This window comes from Danio rerio, chromosome 16, assembly GCF_049306965.1.
Source record: "Danio rerio strain Tuebingen ecotype United States chromosome 16, GRCz12tu, whole genome shotgun sequence".
NCBI lineage: Eukaryota > Metazoa > Chordata > Actinopteri > Cypriniformes > Danionidae > Danio > Danio rerio.
Window position 1 is genome coordinate 33,569,914 of NC_133191.1, and position 27,467 is coordinate 33,597,380.

The 27,467-nt window shown below is 35.6% G+C and overlaps 2 long non-coding RNA genes across 2 annotated transcripts; both read left to right on the forward strand.

Annotated features, from left to right (window-relative positions):
* Window positions 1–1,689: 1,689 nt before the first annotated feature.
* LOC141378221 (uncharacterized) lies at window positions 1,690–11,755 on the forward strand. The gene is made up of 2 exons (XR_012392178.1): window positions 1,690–1,908; window positions 8,210–11,755. It is a non-coding gene; the product is annotated as an uncharacterized lncRNA (long non-coding RNA).
* Window positions 11,756–20,097: 8,342 nt separating this feature from the next.
* Window positions 20,098–25,961, forward strand: LOC141378220 (uncharacterized). The gene is made up of 3 exons (XR_012392177.1): window positions 20,098–20,188; window positions 22,980–24,513; window positions 24,567–25,961. It is a non-coding gene; the product is annotated as an uncharacterized lncRNA (long non-coding RNA).
* Window positions 25,962–27,467: the final 1,506 nt, after the last annotated feature.

Here is a 27,467-nt window from a genome sequence, read left to right on the forward strand (position 1 = left end):
AGAGTAAAAAGTGTGAAAGGCTTTAACTAAATTTGATCTTAAATGGATTAATTGTGTTCATGCCATGTCAGTTTGGGATTCAGAATGCATTACATTACATTACATTACATTCTTTGTTATAGAGCAGTAAAATAAACATCAAGTGCTCTGTTACTGCCATCTAGAAGCCACAGTTGTGATTTTCTTTACATATGTTTTAAAACAATGTGTTTATTCATAGAACCAGTTTTACCTATAAAATTATTACACAGAGGTTAACTGGGACCAAATTAGATGTTTAATGCATAACAGTGTTTACATCAGGTCAAAATGTGATTCAGAATGATCCTAAATGCAATTTCCCTGACTTTAAACTCAAAAAACAAAGGTATGCAAATGTTTTGAACAATAAATAAGTGGACTTGTTGTGACATCTAGTGGTTAGAAATGGTAGGTGACAGTTAAAAGTCTGTGTTATAGTGGCTAAAATGATAGAATATTGAAATTATGTGTTTTTGAGACCTTTAAACATCCAAGATGGACAAAAAAAAAAAAAAAAACTTATAAATCATTTCAGTGATAAGTGTGTAAATGAAGCACATTTACTTCATTTTTAAGCCATTTTAGCATGTTTTTAGAACCATTTCCACTATTATAGCGCCACCTATTGCCCAATCTCCACAAGATTTTGCATGTTTATTCACATTGATATGAGACATCTGCTCACCAATTTCTGTGATGTTTTGGGTTTTTCTTATTGGTTTACAGGCATGTAGGTTCGTGTAGACACGCCCCTTTTGTTAATGAGCCTGTTACAGCTATCTAAAATGGAAAGTTCAACTTTCTTTTGATAATTATTGATCTACTCAGTCCAGAGGTTCATACAACACTGGTTTCGTTGCGATTGAGTTAAAAACCAGGGACTAGTTTGCAAAAGTAGGTTTTGTTTATATTGATGGTTTTTTAATGAACGGTGTGAGTGACAGCAGTGGTTTTAGTGTCAAACTGTTCAGTATGAGCAGACCTATCATTTGATATGTATTTTGTGAAATAGTATGTAAATGAAGCAAATTTACTTTATTTTTAAGCGATTTAGCATTATTTAAAGACTATTTTTGCTATTATAGCGCCACCTATGGTTTGATCTTCACAAAATTTTGCAAGTTTCATCTCGTTGATATGCCACATGTGCTCACCAATTTCTGTGATGTTTTGAGCTTTCCTTATTGGTTTACAGGCATGTAGGTTCGTGTGGACAAGCCCCTTTTGTAAATTAGCCTGTTACAGCTAGCCAAAGTGAAAAGTTCAACTTTTTTTTGATAATTATTGATCTACAAAGTCCAGAGATTCCAACAACACTGGTTTCGTCGCGATTGAGTGAAAAACCAGGGACTAGTTCGCAAAAGTAGGTTTTTCCTATATTGATAAATATTTAACGAACGGTGTAAGTGACAGCAGTGGTTTGAGTGTCAAACTGTTCGGTATGAGCAGGCCTATCATATGATATGTATTTTGTGTGGTTGCGCAAAAGGTTGTGTGATACACAACCCATTACACACCAAAAATACGTAAAATCGCCCCCTAGTGGCCGATTTCTTTCAAAATTCTTACAGACCTCTAGGACCATGAGTCGAACATGCCCAGCGAGTTTCGTTTCGATCACTCATCGTTAACCTTGTTAAATGGCTGGTCAATTTTAATTGGCCAATGGCGGCCATGTTTTTTGAGATATGCCAATGTCCTTATAGTATGTTATGACAACTTGGTTAAAGACACTGCATGCCAAATTTCAAGCTGATCGGACGAATGGCTGTAAGGTTAGAGTAATTTTTATGTTTTTTTAGCTTTATAGCGCCACCATGTGGCCAAAGTCTGCGGGTTTTGCAGTGTCACCTCAAATTGAGCTTATGCATGTGTGTAGCAAGTTTGGTAAAGATATCTCATTTCGTTCAAAAGTTATAGCTCCAATTAGCATTTAGCTTCAATTAGCATCGAACATTGTTGTGTACTGTTTCGAGTGAGAATAAAAATGTCAACTTTTTTTTGATAATTATTGATATTCAGTGTCCAGAGAACATTTGAGAGCTGGTTTGGTTTAGATTGAGTGTAAAACCTAGGACTAGTTCGCAAAAGTAGGTTTCGGACAAATCGCGATGTAGCGGGAAAACGGTGCGTCGTAGAGCAAAAATTTCTGGTATACACTTTTGTTCAGGTTAACCCAAGGATTCAAAAAATGTAAAGTTTTTGAGTCTACGACAAACGGTGAACGAATAGCGGCCAAAAATGTCCGAAAAGTGTTTTTTTGGCGCCATAGCGCCACCTATGGTCTGATTTGGCTGATCTTTGGCCAGAACGTAGTGTACCGGGGTACTACCATCTGGCCAAGTTTCAGCTCTCTCGGCCTTACGGTTTGGTCTGGGCAATAGTGACTTCGGCAGAATAATAATAATAATAATAATAAATATAGCTGCAAGCAGCAATTAACGGGGGTCAAGCAGTTTAGCAGGGTAAGGTCATATAGCAGTTATGACGCCTGTAAGTAGTTTATTCGACAACGAAATATACGATCAGAGGGTTAGAGTTTATAGATTGAGCTAAGAAATGTTTGATTAAACACTCTAGAGAAGCAACTTCAGTTTTTACATATTGACAAATTTATAATGAACATTTCAAGTGACCGCTTTTATGTCAAAGTAACCAGTATAAGCAGCCCTATGATATAATGTGTAGATCGAGTCATGGCACCTTAGACAAAGACACGGCATGTCAAATTTTAAGTTAATCAGATAAATGGTTACTCAGATACAGTGATTTTACAATGTATAGCGCCATCATGTGGCCATTGTCTACGAGTTTTATGCTATGACCTTAGACTGACCTCTTGCATATGTGTAACAAGTTTGGTGAAGATATTTTAATTCCTTCATGAGTTATGGCTATTTTAGCTCTTCTTAATAAAAATGACAAAAGAGCAGTGAATAAGCTATTAGTGATCTCCTACTGCCATCTAGTGGCCACAGTGTAATTTATTTATGTGATTACAGCCATTTAGGTGTGCATAAACGTATCCCTTCTATAATTGAGCATGTTCTAACTATATAAAATAAAAAATTTGTATTTTATTAAAATAATTAAAAATCTACAGAGTAAAAAGTGTGAAAAGCTTTAACTAAATTTGATCTTAAATGCATTAACTGTGTTCATGCCATGTCAGTTTGGGATTCAGAATGCATTACATAACATTACATTACATTCTTTGCTATTTAGCAGTAAAATAAACAATAAGTGGTCTGTTACTGCCATCTAGAAGCCACAGTTGTGATTTTCTTTACATGTTTTAAAACAAGGTGTTTAATCATAGAACCAGTTTTACCTATTAGAATTATTATGAAGAGATTAACTGGGACCAAATTAGATGTTTAATGCATAACAGTGTTTACATCAGCTCAAAATATGATTCAGAATGATCCTAAATGCAATTTCCCTGACTTTAAACTCAAAAAATGTAAAACAACAAAGGTATGCAAATGTTTTGAACAATAAATAAGTGGTCTTGTAGTGACATCTAGTGGTTAGAAATGGTAGGTGACAGTTAAAAGTCAGTGTTATAGTGGCTAAAATGATAGAATATTGAAAATGTGTTTGAGACCTTTAAATATCCAAGATGGACAAAAAAAAAATAATAATAATAATAAATCATTTCAGTGATAAGTGTGTAAATGAAGCACATTTACTTCATTTTTAAGCCATTTTAGCATGTTTTTAGAACCATTTCCACTATTATAGCGCCACCTATTGCCCAATCTCCACAAGATTTTGCTTGTTTATTCACATTGATATGCCACATCTGCTCACCAATTTCTGTGATGTTTTGGGTTTTCCTTATTGGTTTACAGGCATGTAGGTTCGTGTAGACACGCCCCTTTTGTTAATGAGCCAGTTACAGCTATCTAAAATGGAAAGTTCAACTTTTTTTTGATAATTATTGATCTACTCAGTCCAGAGGAACATACAACACTGGTTTCGTAGCGATTGAGTTAAAAACCAGGGACTAGTTCGCAAAAGTAGGTTTTGTTTATATTGATGGTTTTTTAATGAACAGTTTGAGTAACAGCAGTGGTTTTAGTGTCAAACTGTTCAGTATGAGCAGACCTATCATATGATATGTAGATTAAGTGTTTTTTGTGAAATAGTATGTAAATGAAGCAAATTTACTTTATTTTTAAGCGATTTAGCATTATTTAAAGACTATTTTTGCTATTATAGCGCCACCTATGGTTTGATCTTCACAAAATTTTTGCAAGTTTCATCTCGTTGATATGCCACATGTGCTCACGAATTTCTGTGGTGTTTTGGGCTTTCCTTATTGGTTTACAGGCATGTAGGTTCGTGTGGACACGCCCCTTTTGTAAATTAGCCTGTTACAGCTAGCCAAAGTGAAAAGTTCAACTTTTTTTTGATAATTATTGATCTACACAGTCCAGAGATTCTAACAACACTGGTTTCGTCGCAATTGAGTGAAAAACCAGGGACTAGTTCGCAAAAGTAGGTTTTGTTTATATTGATGAACATTTAACGAACGGTGTAAGTGACAGCAGTGGTTTGAGTGTCAAACTGTTTGGTATGAGCAGGCCTATCATATGATATGTATTTTGTGTGGTTGCGCAAAAGGTTGTGTGATACACAACCCATTACATACTAAAAATACGTAAAATCGCCCCCTAGTGGCCGATTTCTTTCAAAATTCTTACAGACCTCTAGGACCATGAGTCAAACATGCCCAGCGAGTTTCGTTTCGATCACTCATCGTTAATCTTGTTAAATAGCTGCTCAATTTTTATTGGCCAATGGCGGCCATGTTTTTTGAGATATGCCAATGTTCTTATAGTATGTTATGACAACTTGGTCAAAGACACTGCATGCCAAATTTCAAGCTGATTGGACTAATGGCTGTAAGGTTAGAGTAATTTTTATGTTTTTTTAGCTTTATAGCGCCACCATGTGGCCAAAGTCTGCGGGTTTTGCAGTGTCACCTCAAATTGAACGTATGCAGGTGTGTACCAAGTTTGGTGATGATATCTCATTCCTTTCAAAAGTTATAGCTACAATTAGCAATTAGCTTCAATTAGCATCGAACATTGTTGTGTACTGTTTCGTGCGAGAATAAAAATTTCAACTTTTTTTTGATAATTATTGATATTCAGTGTCCAGAGAACATTTCAGAGCTGGTTTGGTTCAGATTGGGCAAAAAACCTAGGACTAGTTCGCAAAAGTAGGTTTCGGACAAATCGCGATGTAGCGGGAAAACGGTCCACCGTAGAGAAAATCTGGGTTACTCCACTTTTGTTGGTGCTGACCCAAGGATTCCAAATATGTAATTTTTTTGAGTCTACGACAAACGGTGTACAAATGGCGGCCAAAATATTGGGTTTTGGCGCAATAGCGCCACCTATGGGCCGATTTGGCTGATCTTCGGTGAGAATGTAGTGTACCGGAGTACTACCATCTGACCAAGTTTCAGCTCTCTCGGACTTACGGTTTGGCCTGGGCAATAGTGACTTCGGCAGAATAATAATAATAAAAATCCTTACAAATACAATAGGGTTTCAGCGCTTCGCGCTTGACCCCCTAAATATAGCTGCAAGCAGCAATTAACGGGGGTCAAGCAGTTTAGCAGGGTAAGGTCATATAGCAGTTAGGACGCCTGTAAGTAGTTTATTCGACAACGAAATATACGATTAGAGTGTTAAAGTTTATAGATTGAGCTAACAAATGTTTGATTAAACACTCCAGAGAAGCAACTTCGATTTTTACATTATAACAAATTTTTAATGAACATTTCGAGTGACCGCTTTTATGTCAAAGTGACCAGTATAAGCAGCCCTATGATATAATGTGTAGATCGAGTCATGGCACCTTAGACAAAGACACGACATGTCAAATTTTAAGTTAATCAGATAAATGGTTACTCAGATACAGTGATTTTACAATGTATAGCGCCATCATGTGGCCATTGTCTACGAGTTTTATGCTATGAGCTTAAACTGAAATATTTTAAGCATATGTGTAACAAGTTTGGTGAAGATATTTTAATTCATTCATGAGTTATGGCTATTTTAGCTCTTCTTAATAAAAATGACAAAAGAGCACTGAATAAGCTATTAGTGATCTCCTACTGCCATCTAGTGGCCACAGTGTAATTTATTTATGTGATTACAGCCATTTAGGTGTGCATAAACATATCCCTTCTATAATTGAGCATGTTCTAACTATATAAAATTAAAATTTTGTATTTTATTAAAATAATTAAAAATCTACAGAGTAAAAAGTGTGACAAGCTTTGACTAAATTTGATCTTAAATGCATTAACTGTGTTCATGCCATGTCAGTTTGGGATTCAGAATGCATTACATTACATTACATTCTTTGCTATAGAGCAGTAAAATAAACAATAAGTGGTCTGTTACTGCCATCTAGAAGCCACAGTTGTGATTTTCTTTACATATGTTTTAAAACAATGTGTTTAATCATAGAACCAGTTTTACCTATTAGAATTATTATGAAGAGGTTAACTGGGACCAAATTAGATGTTTAATGCATAACAGTGTTTACATCAGGTCAAAATATGATTCAGAATGATCCTAAATGCAATTTCCCTGACATTAAACTCAAAAAATGTAAAACAACAAAGGTATGCAAATGTTTTGAACAATAAATAAGTGGTCTTGTTGTGACATCTAGTGGTTAGAAATGGTAGGTGACAGTTGAAAGTCTGTTATAGTAGCTAAAATGATAGAATATTGAAAATGTGTTTTTGAGACCTTTAAACATCCAAGATGGACAAAAAAAACAAACTTATAAATCATTTCAGTGATAAGTGTGTAAATGAAGCACATTTACTTCATTTTTAAGCCATTTTAGCATGTTTTTAGAACCATTTCCACTATAATAGCGCCACCTATAGCCCGATCTCCACAAAATTTTTCATGTTTATTCACATTGATATGCCACATCTGCTCACTAATTTCTGTGATGTTTTCGGTTTTCCTTATTGGTTTACAGGCATGTAGGTTCATGTAGACACGCCCCTTTTGTTAATGAGCCAGTTACAGCTATCTAAAATGGAAAGTTCAACTTTTTTTTGATAATTATTGATCTACTCAGTCCAGAGGTTCATACAACACTGGTTTCGTTGCGATTGAGTTAAAAACCAGGGACTAGTTCGCAAAAGTAGGTTTTGTTTATATTGATGGTTTTTTAATGAACATTTTGAGTGACAGCAGTGGTCTTAGTCTCAAACTGTTCAGTATGAGCAGACCTATCATATGGTATGTAGATTAAGTGTTTTTTCTGAAATAGTGTGTAAATGAAGCAAATTTACTTTATTTTTAAACGATTTAGCATTATTTAAAGACTATTTTTGCTATTATAGCGCCACCTATGGTTTGATCTTCACAAAATTTAGCAAGTTTCATCTCGTTGACATGCCACATGTGCTCACCAATTTCTGTGATGTTTTGAGCTTTCCTTATTGGTTTACAGGCATGTAGGTTCGTGTGGACACGCCCCTTTTGTAAATTAGCCTGTTACAACTAGCCAAAGTGAAAAGTTCAACTTTTTTTTGATAATTATTGATCTACACAGTCCAGAGATTCTAACAACACTGGTTTCGTCGCGATTGAGTGAAAAACCAGGGACTAGTTCGCAAAAGTAGGTTTTGTTTATATTGATGAATATTTAACGAACGGTGTAAGTGACAGCAGTGGTTTGAGTGTCAAACTGTTCGGTATGAGCAGGCCTATCATATGATATGTATTTTGTGTGGTTGCGCAAAAGGTTGTGCGATACACAACCCATTACACACTAAAAATACGTAAAATCGCCCCCTAGTGGCCGATTTTTTTCAAAATTCTTACAGACCTCTAGGACCATGAGTCGAACATGCCCAGCGAGTTTCGTTTCGATCACTCATCGTTAACCTTGTTAAATGGCTGCTCAATTTTAATTGGCCAATGGCGGCCATGTTTTTTGAGATATGCCAATGTCCTTATAGTATGTTATGCCAACTTGGTCAAAGACACTGCATGCCAAATTTCAAGCTGATTGGACTAATGGCTGTAAGGTTAGAGTAATTTTTATGTTTTTTTAGCTTTATAGCGCCACCATGTGGCCAAAGTCTGCGGGTTTTGCAGTGTCACCTCAAATTGAACTTATGCATGAGTGTATTAAGTTTGGTGATGATATCTCATTTCGTTCAAAAGTTATAGCTCCAATTAGCATTTAGCTTCAATTAGCATCGAACATTGTTGTGCACTGTTTCGCGTGAGAATAAAAATGTCAACTTTTTTTTGATAATTATTGATATTCAGTGTCCAGAGAACATTTGAGAGCTGGTTTGGTTTAGATTGAGTGTAAAACCTAGGACTAGTTCGCAAAAGTAGGTTTCGGACAAATGGCGATGTAGCGGGAAAACGGTGCGTCGTAGAGCAAAAAGTTCAGCTGTGCACTTTTGTTGGGGCTAACCCAAGGATTGAAAAAATGTAAAGTTTTTGAGTCTACGACAAACGGTGAACGTATAGCGGTCCAAAATGTCCAAAATCTTGGTTTTTGGCGCCATAGCGCCACCTATGGTCTGATTTGGTTGATCTTTGGTGAGAATGTAGTGTACCGGAGTACTACCATCTGGCCAAGTTTCAGCTCTCTCGGCCTTACGGTTTGGTCTGGGCAATAGTGACTTCGGCAGAATAATAATAATAATAATAAATATAGCTGCAAGCAGCAATTAACGGGGGTCAAGCAGTTTAGCAGGGTAAGGTCATATAGCAGTTAGGATGCCTGTAAGTAGTTTATTCGACAACGAAATATACGATTAGAGTGTTAAAGTTTATAGATTGAGCTAACAAATGTTTGATTAAACACTCCAGAGAAGCAACTTCGATTTTTACATATTGACAAATTTTTAATGAACATTTCGAGTGACCGCTTTTATGTCAAAGTGACCAGTATAAGCAGCCCTATGATATAATGTGTAGATCGAGTCATGACACCTTAGACAAAGACACGACATGTCAAATTTTAAGTTAATCAGATAAATGGTTACTCAGATACAGTGATTTTACAATGTATAACGCCATCATGTGGCTAATGTCTGCGAATTTCATGCTATGACCTCTGATTAACCTCTTGCATATGTGTGACAAGTTTGGTGTAGATATTTCAATCCATTCATGAGTTATGGCTATTTTAGCTTTTCCCAACAAAAATGACAAAACTATATAAACTAATAATTTTGTGTTTTAATAAAAGAATTTAAAAATCTACAGAGTAAAAGGTGTGACAAGCTTTGACAAAATTTAATCTTAAATGCATTAACTGTGTTCAGTTCATGTCAATTTGGGATTCAGAATGCATTACATAACATAACATTACATCACATTCTTTGCTATAGAGCAGTAAAATAAACAATAAGTGGTCTGTTACTGCCATCTAGTTGCCACAGTTGTGATTTTCTTTACACATGTTTTAAAACAAGGTGTTTAATTATAGAACCAGTTTTGCCTATTAGAATTATTACACAGAGGTTAACTGTGACCAAATTAGATGTTTAATGCATAGCAGTGTTTATATCAGGTCAAAATGTGATTCAGAATGATCCTAAATGCAATTTCCCTGACTTTAAACTCAAAAAAATGTAGAACAACAAAGGTATGCAAATATTATGAACAATAAATAAGTGGTCTTGTTGTGACATCTAGTGGTTAGAAATGGTAGGTGACAGTTAAAAGTCTGTGTTATAGTGGCTAAAATGATAGAATACTGAAAATATGTGTTTTTGAGACCTTTAAACATCCAAGATGGGCAAAAAAAAAAAAACTTGCAAATCATTTCAGTGATAGGTGTGTAAATGAAGCACATTTACTGCCTTTTTAAGCCATTTTATGATGTTTTTAGAACCATTTCTACTATTATAGCGCCACCTATTGCCTGATCACCACAAAATTTTGCATGTTTATTTGCATTGATATGCCACATGAGCTCATCAATTTCTGTGATGTTTTGGGTTTTTCTTATTGGTTTACAGGCATGTAGGTTCGTGTAGACACGCCCATTTTTGTAAATGAGCCTGTTACAGCTATCTAAAATGGAAAGTTCAACTTTTTTTTGATAATTATTGATCTACTTAGTCCAGAGGTTCATACAACACTGGTTTCGTTGCGATTGAACTAAAAACCAGGGACTAGTTCGCAAAAGTAGGTTTGTACATATTGATGGTTTTTTTAATGATCGGTGTGAGTGAGATCAGTGGGTTTAGTGTCAAACTGTTCAGTATGAGCAGACCTATCATATGATATGTAGATTAAGTGTTTTTGTGAAATAGTGTTTAAATGAAGCACATTTACTTTATTTTTAAGCCATTTGGCATGCTTTTAAGACTATTTTTGCTATTATAGCGCCACCTATGGTTTGATCTTCACAAAATTTTGCAAGTTTCTTTTCATTGATATGGCACATGTGCTCACCAATTTCTGTGATGTTATGAGTTTTCCTTATTGGTTTACAGGCATGTAGGTTCGTGTGGACACGCCTCTTTTGTAAATTAGCCTGTTACAGCTAGCCAAGGAGAAAAGTTCAACTTTTTTTTGATAATTATTGATCTACACAGTCCAGAGATTCCAACAACACTGGTTTCGTTGCGATTGAGTGAAAAACCAGGGACTAGTTCGCAAAAGTAGGTTTTTCCTATATTGATGCATATTTTACGAACGGTGTGACTGACAGCAGTGGTTTTAGTGTCAAACTGTTCGGTATAAGCAGGCCTATCATATAATATGTATTTTGTGTGGTTTTGCAAAAGGTTGTGTGATACACAACCCATTACACCTTAAAATTGCGTAAAATCGCCCCCTAGTGGCCGATTTCTTTCAAAATTCTTACAGACCTCTAGGTCCATAAGTCGAACATACCCAGCGAGTTTCGTTCCGATCGCTGCTTGTTAACCTTGCTAAATGGCTGCACAATTTTAATTGGCTAATGGCGGCCATGTTTTTTGAGATGTGTCATTGTCCTTATAATATGTCATGGCAAACTGGTCAAAGACACTGCATGCCAAATTTCAAGCTGATCGGACAAACGGTTGTAAGGTTAGGGTCATTTTATGGTTTTTAAGCTTTATAGCGCCACCATGTGGTCAAAGTCCGCTGTTTTTGCACTGTCACCTCAAATTGAGCTTATACATGTGTGTACCAAGTTTGGTGATGATATCTCATTCCGTTCAAAAGTTATAGCTCCAATTAGCATTTAGCTTCAATTAGCATTGAACATTGTTGTGTACTGTTTCGAGTGAGAATAAAAATGTCAACTTTTTTTTGATAATTATTGATATTCAGTGTCCAGAGAACATTTGAGAGCTGGTTTGGTTTAGATTGAGTGAAAAACCTAGGACAAGTTCGTAAAAGTAGGTTTCGGATAAATCGCGATGTAGCGGGAAAACGGTGCATCGTAGAGCAAAAATTTCTGCTATACACTTTTGTTCAAGTTAACCCAAGGATTCAAAAAATGTAAAGTTTTTGAGTCTACGACAAACGGTGAACGTTAAGCGGCCAAAAATGTCCAAAAAGTGTTTTTTTGGCGCCATAGCGCCACCTATGGTCTGATTTGGCTGATCTTTGGCCAGAACGTAGTGTACCGGGGTACTACCATCTGGCCAAGTTTCAGCTCTCTCGGCCTTACGGTTTGGTCTGGGCAATAGTGACTTCGGCAGAATAATAATAATAAATATAGCTGCGAGCAGCAATTAACGGGGGTCAAGCAGTTTAGCAGGGTAAGGTCATATAGCAGTTAGGACGCCTGTAAGTAGTTTATTCGACAACGAAACATACGATTAGAGTGTTAAAGTTTATAGACTGAGCTAACAAATGTTTGATTAAACACTCCAGAGAAGCAACTTCGATTTTTACATATTGACAAATTTTTTATGAACATTTCGAGTGACCGCTTTTATGTCAAAGTGACCAGTATAAGCAGCCCTATGATATAATGTGTAGATCGAGTCATGGCACCTTAGACAAAGATACGACATGTCAAATTTTAAGTTAATCAGATAAATGGTTACTCGGATACAGTGATTTTACAATGTATAGCGCCATCATGTGGCCATTGTCTACGAGTTTCATGCTATGACCTTAGACTGACCTCTTGCATATGTGTAACAAGTTTGGTGAAGATATTTTTATTCCTTCATGAGTTATGGCTATTTTAGCTCTTCTTAATAAAAATGACAAAAGAGCAGTGAATAAGCTATTAGTGATCTCCTACTGCCATCTAGTGGCCACAGTGTAATTTATTTATGTGATTACAGCCATTTAGGTGTGCATAAACATATCCCTTCTATGATTGAGCATGTTCTAACTATATAAAATGAAAAAATTGTATTTTATTAAAATAATTAAAAATCTAGAGAGTAAAAAGTGTGACAAGCTTTGACTAAATTTGATCTTAAATGCATTAACTGTGTTCAGGCCATGTCAGTTTGGGATTCAGAATGCATTACATAACATTGCAACACATTCTTTGCCATAGAGCAGTAAAATAAACTATAAGTGGTCTGTTACTGCCATCTAGAAGCCACAGTTGTGATTTTCTTTACAAATGTTTTAAAACAAGGTGTTTATTTACATAACCAGTTTTGCCTATTAGAATTATTACACAGAGGTTAACTGTGACCAAATTAGATGTTTAATGCATAGCAGTGTTTATATCAGTTCAAAATATGATTCAGAATGATCCTAAATGCAATTTCCCTGACTTTAAACTGAAAAAATGTAAAACAACAAAGGTATGCAAATGTGGTCTTGTTGTGACATCTAGTGGTTAGAAATGGTAGGTGACAGTTAAAAGTCTGTGTTATAGTGGCTAAAATGATAGAATATTGAAAATATGTGTTTTTGAGACCTTTAAACATCCAAGATGGACAAAAAAAATAACTTATAAATCATTTAAGTGATAAGTGTGTAAATGAAGCACATTTACTTCATTTTTAAGCCATTTTAGCATGTTTTTAGAACCATTTCCACTATTATAGCGCCACCTATTGCCCAATCTCCAAAAGATTTTGCATGTTTATTCACATTGATATGCCACATCTGCTCACCAATTTATGTGATGTTTTGGGCTTTCCTTATTGGTTTACAGGCATGTAGGTTCGTGTGGACACGCCCCTTTTGTAAATTAGCTTGTTACAGCTAGCCAAAGTGAAAAGTTCAACTTTTTTTTGATAATTATTGATCTACACAGTCCAGAGATTCCAACAACACTGGTTTCGTCGCGATTGAGTGAAAAACCAGGGACTAGTTTGCAAAAGTAGGTTTTTCCTATATTGATGAATATTTAACGAACGGTGTAAGTGACAGCAGTGATTTGAGTGTCAAACTGTTTGGTATGAGCAGGCCTATCATATGATATGTAAATTAAGTGTTTTTGTGAAAAAGTGTGTAAATGAAACAAATTTACTTTATTTTTAAGCGATTTAGCATGTTTTTATGACTATTTTTGCTATTATAGCGCCACCTATATTTTGATCTTCACAAAATTTTGGATGTTTGTTCACATTTATATGGTACATGTGCTGACCAATTTCTGTGGTGTTTTGAGTTTTCTTTATTGGTCTACAGGCATGTAGGTTCGTGTGGACAAGCCTCTTTTGTAAATTAGCCTGTTACAGCTAGCCAAAGTGAAAAGTTCAACTTTTTTTTGATAATTATTGATCTACACAGTCCAGAGATTCCCACAACACTGGTTTCGTTGCGATTGAGCTAAAAACCAGGGACTAGTTCGCAAAAGTAGGTTTTTCCTATATTGATGAATATTTATCGAACGGTGTAAGTGACAGCAGTGGTTTGAGTGTCAAACTGTTCGGTATGAGCAGGCCTATCATATGATATGTATTTTGTGTGGTTGCGCAAAAGGTTGTGTGATACACAACCCATTACACACAAAAAATACGTAAAATCGCCCCCTAGTGGCCGATTTCTTTCAAAATTCTTACAGACCTCTAGGACCATGAGTCGAACATGCCCAGCGAGTTTCGTTTCGATCACTCATCGTTAACCTTGTTAAATGGCTGCTCAATTTTAATTGGCCAATGGCGGCCATGTTTTTTGAGATATGCCAATGTCCTTATAGTATGTTATGACAACTTGGTCAAAGACACTGCATGCCAAATTTCAAGCTGATCGGACTAATGGCTGTAAGGTTAGAGTAATTTTTATGTTTTTTTAACTTTATAGCGCCACCATGTGGCCAAAGACTGCGGCTTTTGCAGTGTCACCTCAAATTGAGCTTATACATGTGTGTACCAAGTTTGGTGATGATATCTCATTTCGTTCAAAAGTTATAGCTCCAATTAGCATTTAGCTTCAATTAGCATCGAACATTGTTGTGTACTGTTTCGAGTGAGAATAAAAATGTCAACTTTTTTTTGATAATTATTGATATTCACTGTCCAGAGAACATTTGAGAGCTGGTTTGGTTTAGATTGAGTGTAAAACCTAGGACTAGTTCGCAAAAGTAGGTTTCGGACAAATGGCGATGTAGCGGGAAAACGGTGCGTCGTAGAGCAAAAATTTCTGTTATACACTTTTGTTCAGGTTAACCCAAGGATTCAAAAAATGTTAAGTTTTTGAGTCTACGACAAACGGTGAACGTATAGCGGCCAAAAATGTCCAAAAAGTGTTTTTTTGGCGCCATAGCGCCACCTATGGTCTGATTTGGCTGATCTTTGGCCAGAACGTAGTGTACCGGGGTACTACCATCTGGCCAAGTTTCAGCTCTCTCGGACTTACGGTTTGGTCTGGGCAATAGTGACTTCGGCAGAATAATAATAATAATAATAATAATAATAATAATAATAATAAAAATCTTAACAAAAACAATAGGGTTTCAGCGCTTCGCGCTTGACCCCCTAATAATAATAAATATAGCTGCAAGCAGCAATTAACGGGGGTCAAGCAGTTTAGCAGGGTAAGGTCATATAGCAGTTAGGACGCCTGTAAGTAGTTTATTCGACAACGAAATATACGATTGGAGCGTTAGAGTTTATAGATTGAGCTAACAAATGTTTGATAAAACATTCCAGAAAAGCAATTTCAGTTTTTACATATTGACAAATTTTTTATGAACATTTCGAGTGACCGCTTTTGTGTCAAAGTGACCAGTATAAGCAGCCCTATGATATAATGTGTAGATCGAGTCATGACACCTTAGACAAAGACACGACATGTCAAATTTTAAGTTAATCAGATAAATGGTTACTCAGATACAGTGATTTTACAATGTATAGCGCCATCATGTGGCCAATGTCTACGTGTTTTATGCTATGACCTTAGACTGACCTCTTGCATATGTGTAACAAGTTTGGTGAAGATATTTTAATTCCTTCATGAGTTATGGCTATTTTAGCTCTTCTTAATAAAAATGACAAAAGAGCAGTGAATAAGCTATTAGTGATCTCCTACTGCCATCTAGTGGCCACGGTGTAATTTATTTATGTGATTACAGCCATTTAGGTGTGCATAAACATATCCCTTCTATAATTGAGCATGTTCTAACTATATAAAATGAAAAATTTGTATTTTATTAAAATAATTAAAAATCTACAGAGTAAAAAGTGTGAAAAGCTTTAACTAAATTTGATCTTAAATGTAAAACTGTGTTCATGCCATGTCAGTTTGGGATTCAGAATGCATTACATAACATTACATTACATTCTTTGCTATAGAGCAGTAAAATAAACAATAAGTGGTCTGTTACTGCCATCTAGAAGCCACAGTTGTGATTTTCTTTACATGTTTTAAAACAAGGTGTTTAATTATAGAACCAGTTTTACCTATTGGAATTATTATGAAGAGGTTAACTGGGACCAAATTAGATGTTTAATGCATAACAGTGTTTACATCAGGTCAAAATATGATTCAGAATGATCCTAAATGCAATTTCCCTGACTTTAAACTCAAAAAATGTAAAAAAAAAAAAAAAAAAACAAAGGTATGCAAATGTTTTGAACAATAAATAAGTGGTCTTGTTGTGACATCTAGTGGTTAGAAATGGTAGGTGACAGTTAAAAGTCTGTGTTATAGTGGCTAAAATGATAGAATATTGAAAATGTGTTTTTGAGACCTTTAAACATCCAAGATGGACAAAAAAAAAATTACTTATAAATCATTTCAGTGATAAGTGTGTAAATGAAGCACATTTACTTCATTTTTAAGCCATTTTAGCATGTTTTTAGAACCATTTTCACTATTATAGCGCCACCTATTGCCCAATCTCCACAAAATTTTGCATGTTTATTCGCATTGATATGCCACATGTGCTCATCAATTTCTGTGATGCTTTCAGTTTTCCTTATTGGTTTACAGGCATGTAGGTTCGTGTAGACACGCCCCTTTTGTTAATGAGCCTGTTACAGCTATCTAAAATGGAAAGTTCAACTTTTTTTTGATAATTATTGATCTACTCAGTCCAGAGGTTCATACAACACTGGTTTCGTTGCGATTGACTTAAAAACCAGGGACTAGTTCGCAAAAGTAGGTTTTGTTTATATTGATGGTTTTTTAATGAACAGTTTGAGTAACAGCAGTGGTTTTAGTCTCAAACTGTTCAGTATGAGCAGGCCTATCATATGATATGTAGATTGAGTGTTTTTTGTGAAAAAGTGTGTAAATGAAGCACATTTACTTTATTTTTAAGAGATTTAGCAATATTTAAAGACTATTTTTGCTATTATAGCGCCACCTATGGTTTGATCTTTACAAAATTTTGCAAGTTCCATCTCGTTGATATGCCACATGTGCTCACCAATTTCTGTGGTGTTTTGAGTTTTCCTTATTGGTTTACAGGCATGTAGGTTCGTGTGGACACGCCCCTTTTGTAAATTAGCCTGTTACAGCTAGCCAAAGTGAAAAGTTCAACATTTTTTTGATAATTATTGATCTACACAGTCCAGAGATTCCAACAACACTGGTTTCGTCGCGATTGAACTAAAAACCAGGGACTAGTTCGCAAAAGTTGGTTTTTCCTATATTGATAAATATTTAACGAACGGTGTAAGTGACAGCAGTGGTTTGAGTGTCAAACTGTTCGGTATGAGCAGGCCTATCATATGATATGTATTTTGTGTGGTTGCGCAAAAGGTTGTGTGATACACAACCAATTACACACTAAAAATACGTAAAATCGCCCCCTAGTGGCCGATTTCTTTCAAAATTCTTACAGACCTCTAGGACCGTGAGTCAAACATGCCCAGTGAGTTTCGTTCCGATCACTCATCGTTAACATAGTTTAATGGCTGCTCAATTTTAAATGGCCAATGGCGGCCATGTTTTTTGAGATATGCCAATGTCCTTATAGTATGTTATGACAACTTGGTCAAAGACACTGCATGCCAAATTTCAAGCTGATTGGACTAGTGGCTGTAAGGTTAGAGTAATTTTTATGTTTTTTTAGCTTTATAGCGCCACCATGTGGCCAAAGTCTGCGGGTTTTGCAGTGTCACCTCAAATTGAACTTATGCATGTGTGTACCAAGTTTGGTGATGATATCTCATTTCGTTCAAAAGTTATAGCTCCAATTAGCATTTAGCTTCAATTAGCATCGAACATTGTTGTGCACTGTTTCGCGTGAGAATAAAAATGTCAACTTTTTTTTGATAATTATTGATATTCAGTGTCCAGAGAACATTTGAGAGCTGGTTTGGTTTAGATTGAGCGTAAAACCTAGGACTAGTTCGCAAAAGTAGGTTTCGGACAAATGGCGATGTAGCGGGAAAACGGTGCGTCGTAGAGCAAAAAGTTCAGCTGTGCACTTTTGTTGAGGCTAACCCAAGGATTGGAAAAATGTAAAGTTTTTGAGTCTACGACAAACGGTGAACGAATAGCGGCCAAAAATGTCCAAAAAGTGGGTTTTTGGCGCCATAGCGCCACCTATGGTCCGATTTGGCTGATCTTTTGTGAGAATGTAGTGTACCGGGGTACTACGATCTGGCCAAGTTTCAGCTCTCTCGGCCTTACGGTTTGGTCTGGGCAATAGTGACTTCGGCAGAATAATAATAATAATAATAATAATAATAAATATAGCTGCAAGCAGCAATTAACGGGGGTCAAGCAGTTTAGCAGGGTAAGGTCATATAGCAGTTAGGACGCCTGTAAGTAGTTTATTCGACAACGAAATATACGATTAGAGTGTTAAAGTTTATAGATTGAGCTAACAAATGTTTGATTAAACACTGCAGAGAAGCAACTTCGATTTTTACATATTGACAAATCTTTAATAAACATTTCGAGTGACCGCTTTTATGTCAAAGTGACCAGTATAAGCAGCCCTATGATATATTGTGTAGATCGAGTCATGGCACCTTAGACAAAGACACGACATGTCAAATTTTAAGTTAATCAGATAAATGGTTACTCAGATTCAGTGATTTTACAATGTATAGCGCCATCATGTGGCCATTGTCTACGAGTTTTATGCTATGACCTTAGACTGACCTCTTGCATATGTGTAACAAGTTTGGTGAAGATATTTTAATTCGTTCATGAGTTATGGCTATTTTAGCTCTTCTTAATAAAAATGACAAAAGAGCAGTGAATAAGCTATTAATGATCTCCTACTGCCATCTAGTGACCACAGTGTAATTTATTTATGTGATTACAGCCATTTAGGTGTGCATAAATATATCCCTTCTATAATTGAGCATGTTCTAACTATATAAAATGAAAAATTTGTATTTTATTAAAATAATTAAAAATCTACAGAGTAAAGTTTGACAAGTTTTGACTAAATTTGATCTTAAATGCATTAACTGTGTTCATGCCATGTCAGTTTGGGATTCAGAATGCATTACATAACATTACATTACATTCTTTGCTATAGAGCAGTAAAATAAACATCAAGTGGTCTGTTACTGTCATCTAGAAGCCACAGTTGTGATTTTCTTTACACATGTTTTAAAACAAGGTGTTTAATTATAGAACCAGTTTTACCTATTAGAATTATTATGAAGAGGTTAACTGGGACCAAATTAGATGTTTAATGCATAACAGTGTTTACATCAGGTTAAAATGTGATTCAGAATGATCCTAAATGCAATTTCCCTGACTTTAAACTCAAAAAATGTAAAACAACAAAGATATGAAAATGTTATGAACAATAAATAAGTGGTCTTGTTGTGATATCTAGTGGTTAGAAATGGTAGGTGACAGTTAAAAGTCTGTGTTATAGTGGCTAAAATGATAGAATATTGAAAATATGTGTTTTTGAGACATTTAAACATCCAAGATGGGCAAAAAAATTAACTTGTAAATCATTTCAGTGATAAGTGTGTAAATGAAGCACATTTACTGCATTTTTAAGCCATTTTATGATGTTTTTAGAACCATTTCTACTATTATAGCGCCACCTATTGCCCGATCACCACAAAATTTTGCATGTTTATTCACATTGATATGCCACATGTGCTCATCAATTTCTGTGATGTTTCGGGTTTTTCTTATTGGTTAACAGGCATGTAGGTTCGTGTAGACACGCCCCTTTTGTAAATGAGCCTGTTACAGCTATCTAAAATGGAAAGTTCAACTTTTTTTTGATAATTATTGATCTACTTAGTCCAGAGGTTCATTTAACACTGGTTTCGTTGCGATTGAGTTAAAAACCAGGGACTAGTTCGCAAAAGTAGGTTTTGTTTATATTTATGTTTTTTTTAATGAACAGTGTGAGTGACAGCAGTGGTTTTAGTCTCAAACTGTTCAGTATGAGCAGACCTATCATTTGATATGTAGATTAAGTGTATTTGTGAAATAGTGTTTAAATGAAGCACATTTACTTTATTTTTAAGCCATTTGGCATGTTTTTAAGACTATTTTCGCTATTATAGCGCCACCTATGGTTTGATCTTCACAAAATTTTGCAAGTTTCTTTTCATTGATATGCACCATGTGTTCACCAATTTCTGTGATGTTGTGAGTTTTTCTTATTGGTTTACAGGCATGTAGGTTCGTGTGGACACGCCCCTTTTGTAAATTAGCCTGTTACAGCTAGCCAAAGAGAAAAGTTCAACTTTTTTTTGATAATTATTGATCTACACAGTCCAGAGATTCTAACAACACTTGTTTCGTTGCGATTGAGTGAAAAACCAGGGACTAGTTCGCAAAAGTAGGTTAATCATATGTTGATGAATATTTAATAAACGGTGTGACTGACAGCAGTGGTTTTAGTGTCAAACTGTTCGGTAGGAGCAGGCCTATCATATGATATGTATTTTGTGTGGTTTTGCAAAAGGTTGTGTGATACACAACCCATTACACCTTAAAATTGCATAAAATCGCCCCCTAGTGGCCGATTTCTTTCAAAATTCTTACAGACCTTTAGGTCCATAAGTCGAACATACCCAGCGAGTTTCGTTCCGATCGCTGATTGTTAACCTTGCTAAATGGCTGCACAATTTTAATTGGCTAATGGCGGCCATGTTTTTTGAGATGTGCCATTGTCCTTATAATATGTCATGGCAAACTGGTCAAAGACATTGCATGCCAAATTTCAAGCTGATCGAACTAACGGTTGTAAGGTTAGGGTCATTTTATGGTTTTTAAGCTTTATAGCGCCACCATGTGGCCAAAGTCCGTTGTTTTTGCACTGTCACCTCAAATTGAGCTTATACATGTGTGTACCAAGTTTGGTGATGATATCTCATTCCGTTCAAAAGTTATAGCTCCAATTAGCATTTAGCTTCAATTAGCATCGAACATTGTTGTGCACTGTTTCGAGTGAGAATAAAAATGTCAACTTTTTTTTGATAATTATTGATATTCGGTGTCCAGAGAACATTTGAGAGCTGGTTTGGTTTAGATTGAGTGTAAAACCTAGGACTAGTTCGCAAAAGTAGGTTTCGGATAAATCGCGATGTAGCGGGAAAACGGTGCGTCGTAGAGCAAAAATTTCTGCTATACACTTTTGTTCAGGTTAAGCCAAGGATTCAAAAAATGTAAAGTTTTTGAGTCTACGACAAACGGTGAACGAATAGCGGCTAAAAATGTCCAAAAAGTGTTTTTTTGGCGCCATAGCGCCACCTATGGTCTGATTTGGCTGATCTTTGGCCAGAACGTAGTGTACCGGGGTACTACAATCTGGCCAAGTTTCAGCTCTCTCGGCCTTACGGTTTGGTCTGGGCAATAGTGACTTCGGCAGAATAATAATAATAATAATAATAATAAAAATCTTAACAAAAACAATAGGGTTTCAGCGCTTCGCGCTTGACCCCCTAATAATAATAATAATAATAAAAATCTTAACAAAAACAATAGGGTTTCAGCGCTTCGCGCTTGACCCCCTAATAATAATAAATATAGCTGCAAGCAGCAATTAACGGGGGTCAAGCAGTTTAGCAGGGTAAGGTCATATAGCAGGTAGGATGCCTGTAAGTAGTTTATTCGACAACGAAATATACGATTAGAGTGTTAAAGTTTATAGATTGAGCTAACAAGTGTTTGATTAAACACTCCAGAGAAGCAACTTCGATTTTTACATATTGACAAATTTTTAATGAACATTTAGAGTGACCGCTTTTATGTCAAAGTGACCAGTATAAGCAGCCCTATGATATAATGTGTAGATCGAGTCATGGCACCTTAGACAAAGACACGACATGTCAAATTTTAAGTTAATCAGATAAATGGTTACTCAGATACAGTGATTTTACAATGTATAGCGCCATCATGTGGCGATTGTCTACGAGTTTTATGCTATGACCTTAGACTGACCTCTTGCATATGTGTAACCAGTTTGGTGAAGATATTTTTATTCCTTCATGAGTTATGGCTATTTTAGCTCTTCCTAATAAAAATGACAAAAGAGCAGTGAATAAGCTATTAGTGATCTCCTACTGCCATCTAGTGGCCACAGTGTAATTTATTTATGTGATTACAGCCATTTAGGTGTGCATAAACATATCCCTTCTATAATTGAGCATGTTCTAACTGTATAAAATGAAAATTTTGTATTTTATTAAAATAATTATAAATCTACAGAGTAAAAAGTGTGACAAGCTTTGACTAAATTTGATCTTAAATGGATTAACTGTGTTCATGCCATGTCAGTTTGGGATTCAGAATGCATTACATAACATTACATTACATTCTTTGCTATAGAGCAGTAAAATAAACATCAAGTGCTCTGTTACTGCCATCTAGAAGCCACAGTTGTGATTTTCTTTACATATGTTTTAAAACAAGGTGTTTAATCATAGAACCAGTTTTACTTATTAGAATTATTATGAAGAGGTTAACTGGGACCAAATTAGATGTTTAATGCATAACAGTGTTTACATCAGGTCAAAATGTGATTAAGAATGATCCTAAATGCAATTTTCCTGACTTTAAACTCAAAAAATGTAAAACAACAAAGGTATGCAAATGTTATGAACAATAAATAAGTGGTCTTGTTGTGACATCTAGTGGTTAGAAATGGTAGGTGACAGTTAAAAGTCTGTGTTATAGTGGCTAAAATGATAGAATATTGAAAATATGTGTTTTGAGACCTTTAAACATCCAAGATGGACAAAAAAAAAAAAAACTTATAAATCATTTCAGTGATAAGTGTGTAAATGAAGCACATTTACTTCATTTTTAAGCCATTTTAGCATGTTTTTAGAACCATTTCCACTATTATAGCGCCACCTATAGCCCAATCTCCACAAGATTTTGCATGTTTATTCACATTGATATGCCACATCTGCTCACCAATTTATGTGATGTTTTGGGTTTTCCTTATTGGTTTACAGGCATGTAGGTTCTTGTAGACACGCCCCTTTTGTTAATGAGCCTGTTACAGCTATCTAAAATGGAAAGTTCAACTTTTTTTTGATAATTATTGATCTACTCAGTCCAGAGGATCATACAACACTGGTTTCGTTGTGATTGAGTTAAAAACCAGGGACTAGTTCGCAAAAGTAGGTTTTGTTTATATTGATGGTTTTTTAATGAACAGTTTGAGTAACAGCAGTGGTTTTAGTCTCAAACTGTTCAGTATGAGCAGACCTATCATATGATATATAGATTGAGTGTTTTTAGTGAAATAGTGTGTAAATGAAGCAAATTTACTTTATTTTTAAGCGATTTAGCATTATTTAAAGACTATTTTTGCTATTATAGCGCCACCTATGGTTTGATCTTCACAAAATTTTGCAAGTTTCTTCACATTGATATGGCACATGTGCTCACCAATTTCTGTGATGTTTTGAGTTTTCCTCATTGGTTTACAGGCATGTAGGTTCGTGTGGATACGCCCCTTTTGTAAATTAGCCTGTTACAGCTAGCCAAAGTGAAAAGTTCAACTTTTTTTTGATAATTATTGATCTACACAGTCCAGAGATTCTAACAACACTGGTTTCGTCGCGACTGAGCTAAAAACCAGGGACTAGTTCGCAAAAGTAGGTTTTTCCTATATTGATGAATATTTAACGAACGGTGTAAATGACAGCAGTGGTTTGAGTGTCAAACTGTTCGGTATGAGCAGGCCTATCATATGATATGTATTTTGTGTGGTTGCGCAAAATGTTGTGTGATACACAACCCATTACACACTAAAAAAACGTAAAATCGCCCCCTAGTGGCCGATTTCTTTCAAAATTCTTACAGACCTCAAGGACCGTGAGTCGAACATGCCCAGCGAGTTTCGTTTCGATCACTCATCGTTAACCTTGTTAAATGGCTGCTCAATTTTTATTGGCTAATGGCGGCCATGTTTTTTGAGATATGCCAATGTCCTTATAGTATGTTATGACAACTTGGTCAAAGACACTACATGCCAAATTTCAAGCTGATTGGAGTAATGGTTGTAAGGTTAGAGTAATTTTTATGTTTTTTAAACTTTATAGCGCCACCATGTGGCCAAAGTCCACAGGTTTTGCACTGTTACATCAAATTAAGCTTACACATATGTGTACCAAGTTTGGTGATGATATCTCATTCCTTTCAAAAGTTATAGCTACAATTAGCAATTAGCTTCAATTAGCATCGAACATTGTTGTGTACTGTTTCGTGCGAGAATAAAAATTTCAACTTTTTTTTGATAATTATTGATATTTAGTGTCCAGAGAACATTTCAGAGCTGGTTTGGTTCAGATTGGGCAAAAAACCTAGGACTAGTTCGCAAAAGTAGGTTTCGGACAAATCGCGATGTAGCGGGAAAACGGTCCACCGTAGAGAAAATCTGGGTCACTCCACTTTTGTTCGGGCTGACCCAAGGATTCCAAATATGTAATTTTTTTGAGTCTACGACAAACGGTGTACAAATGGCGGCCAAAATATTGGGTTTTGGCGCAATAGCGCCACCTATGGGCCGATTTGGCTGATCTTCGGTGAGAATGTAGTGTACCGGAGTACTACCATCTGACCAAGTTTCAGCTCTCTCGGACTTACGGTTTGGCCTGGGCAATAGTGACTTCGGCAGAATAATAATAATAAAAATCCTTACAAATACAATAGGGTTTCAGCGCTTCGCGCTTGACCCCCTAATAAAAATCTTAACAAAAACAATAGGGTTTCAGCGCTTCGCGCTTGACCCCCTAATAAATATAGCTGCAAGCAGCAATTAACGGGGGTCAAGCAGTTTAGCAGGGTAAGGTCATATAGCAGTTAGGACGCCTGTAAGTAGTTTATTCGACAACGAAATATACGATTAGAGTGTTAAAGTTTATAGATTGAGCTAACAAATGTTTGATTAAACACTCCAGAGAAGCAACTTCGATTTTTACATTATAACAAATTTTTAATGAACATTTCGAGTGACCGCTTTTATGTCAAAGTGACCAGTATAAGCAGCCCTATGATATAATGTGTAGATCGAGTCATGGCACCTTAGACAAAGACACGACATGTCAAATTTTAAGTTAATCAGATAAATGGTTACTCAGATACAGTGATTTTACAATGTATAGCGCCATCATGTGGCCATTGTCTACGAGTTTTATGCTATGAGCTTAAACTGAAATATTTTAAGCATATGTGTAACAAGTTTGGTGAAGATATTTTAATTCATTCATGAGTTATGGCTATTTTAGCTCTTCTTAATAAAAATGACAAAAGAGCACTGAATAAGCTATTAGTGATCTCCTACTGCCATCTAGTGGCCACAGTGTAATTTATTTATGTGATTACAGCCATTTAGGTGTGCATAAACATATCCCTTCTATAATTGAGCATGTTCTAACTATATAAAATTAAAATTTTGTATTTTATTAAAATAATTAAAAATCTACAGAGTAAAAAGTGTGACAAGCTTTGACTAAATTTGATCTTAAATGCATTAACTGTGTTCATGCCATGTCAGTTTGGGATTCAGAATGCATTACATTACATTACATTCTTTGCTATAGAGCAGTAAAATAAACAATAAGTGGTCTGTTACTGCCATCTAGAAGCCACAGTTGTGATTTTCTTTACATATGTTTTAAAACAATGTGTTTAATCATAGAACCAGTTTTACCTATTAGAATTATTATGAAGAGGTTAACTGGGACCAAATTAGATGTTTAATGCATAACAGTGTTTACATCAGGTCAAAATATGATTCAGAATGATCCTAAATGCAATTTCCCTGACATTAAACTCAAAAAATGTAAAACAACAAAGGTATGCAAATGTTTTGAACAATAAATAAGTGGTCTTGTTGTGACATCTAGTGGTTAGAAATGGTGGGTGACAGTTAAAAGTCTGTGTTATAGTGGCTAAAATGATAGAATATTGAAAATGTGTTTTTGAGACCTTTAAACATCCAAGATGGACAAAAAAAACAAACTTATAAATCATTTCAGTGATAAGTGTGTAAATGAAGCACATTTACTTCATTTTTAAGCCATTTTAGCATGTTTTTAGAACCATTTCCACTATAATAGCGCCACCTATAGCCCGATCTCCACAAAATTTTTCATGTTTATTCACATTGATATGCCACATCTGCTCACTAATTTCTGTGATGTTTTCGGTTTTCCTTATTGGTTTACAGGCATGTAGGTTCATGTAGACACGCCCCTTTTGTTAATGAGCCAGTTACAGCTATCTAAAATGGAAAGTTCAACTTTTTTTTGATAATTATTGATCTACTCAGTCCAGAGGTTCATACAACACTGGTTTCGTTGCGATTGAGTTAAAAACCAGGGACTAGTTCGCAAAAGTAGGTTTTGTTTATATTGATGGTTTTTTAATGAACATTTTGAGTGACAGCAGTGGTCTTAGTCTCAAACTGTTCAGTATGAGCAGACCTATCATATGGTATGTAGATTAAGTGTTTTTTCTGAAATAGTGTGTAAATGAAGCAAATTTACTTTATTTTTAAACGATTTAGCATTATTTAAAGACTATTTTTGCTATTATAGCGCCACCTATGGTTTGATCTTCACAAAATTTAGCAAGTTTCATCTCGTTGACATGCCACATGTGCTCACCAATTTCTGTGATGTTTTGAGCTTTCCTTATTGGTTTACAGGCATGTAGGTTCGTGTGGACACGCCCCTTTTGTAAATTAGCCTGTTACAACTAGCCAAAGTGAAAAGTTCAACTTTTTTTTGATAATTATTGATCTACACAGTCCAGAGATTCTAACAACACTGGTTTCGTCGCGATTGAGTGAAAAACCAGGGACTAGTTCGCAAAAGTAGGTTTTGTTTATATTGATGAATATTTAACGAACGGTGTAAGTGACAGCAGTGGTTTGAGTGTCAAACTGTTCGGTATGAGCAGGCCTATCATATGATATGTATTTTGTGTGGTTGCGCAAAAGGTTGTGCGATACACAACCCATTACACACTAAAAATACGTAAAATCGCCCCCTAGTGGCCGATTTTTTTCAAAATTCTTACAGACCTCTAGGACCATGAGTCGAACATGCCCAGCGAGTTTCGTTTCGATCACTCATCGTTAACCTTGTTAAATGGCTGCTCAATTTTAATTGGCCAATGGCGGCCATGTTTTTTGAGATATGCCAATGTCCTTATAGTATGTTATGACAACTTGGTTAAAGACACTGCATGCCAAATTTCAAGCTGATCGGACGAATGGCTGTAAGGTTAGAGTAATTTTTATGTTTTTTTAGCTTTATAGCGCCACCATGTGGCCAAAGTCTGCGGGTTTTGCAGTGTCACCTCAAATTGAACTTATGCATGAGTGTATTAAGTTTGGTGATGATATCTCATTTCGTTCAAAAGTTATAGCTCCAATTAGCATTTAGCTTCAATTAGCATCGAACATTGTTGTGCACTGTTTCGCGTGAGAATAAAAATGTCAACTTTTTTTTGATAATTATTGATATTCAGTGTCCAGAGAACATTTGAGAGCTGGTTTGGTTTAGATTGAGTGTAAAACCTAGGACTAGTTCGCAAAAGTAGGTTTCGGACAAATGGCGATGTAGCGGGAAAACGGTGCGTCGTAGAGCAAAAAGTTCA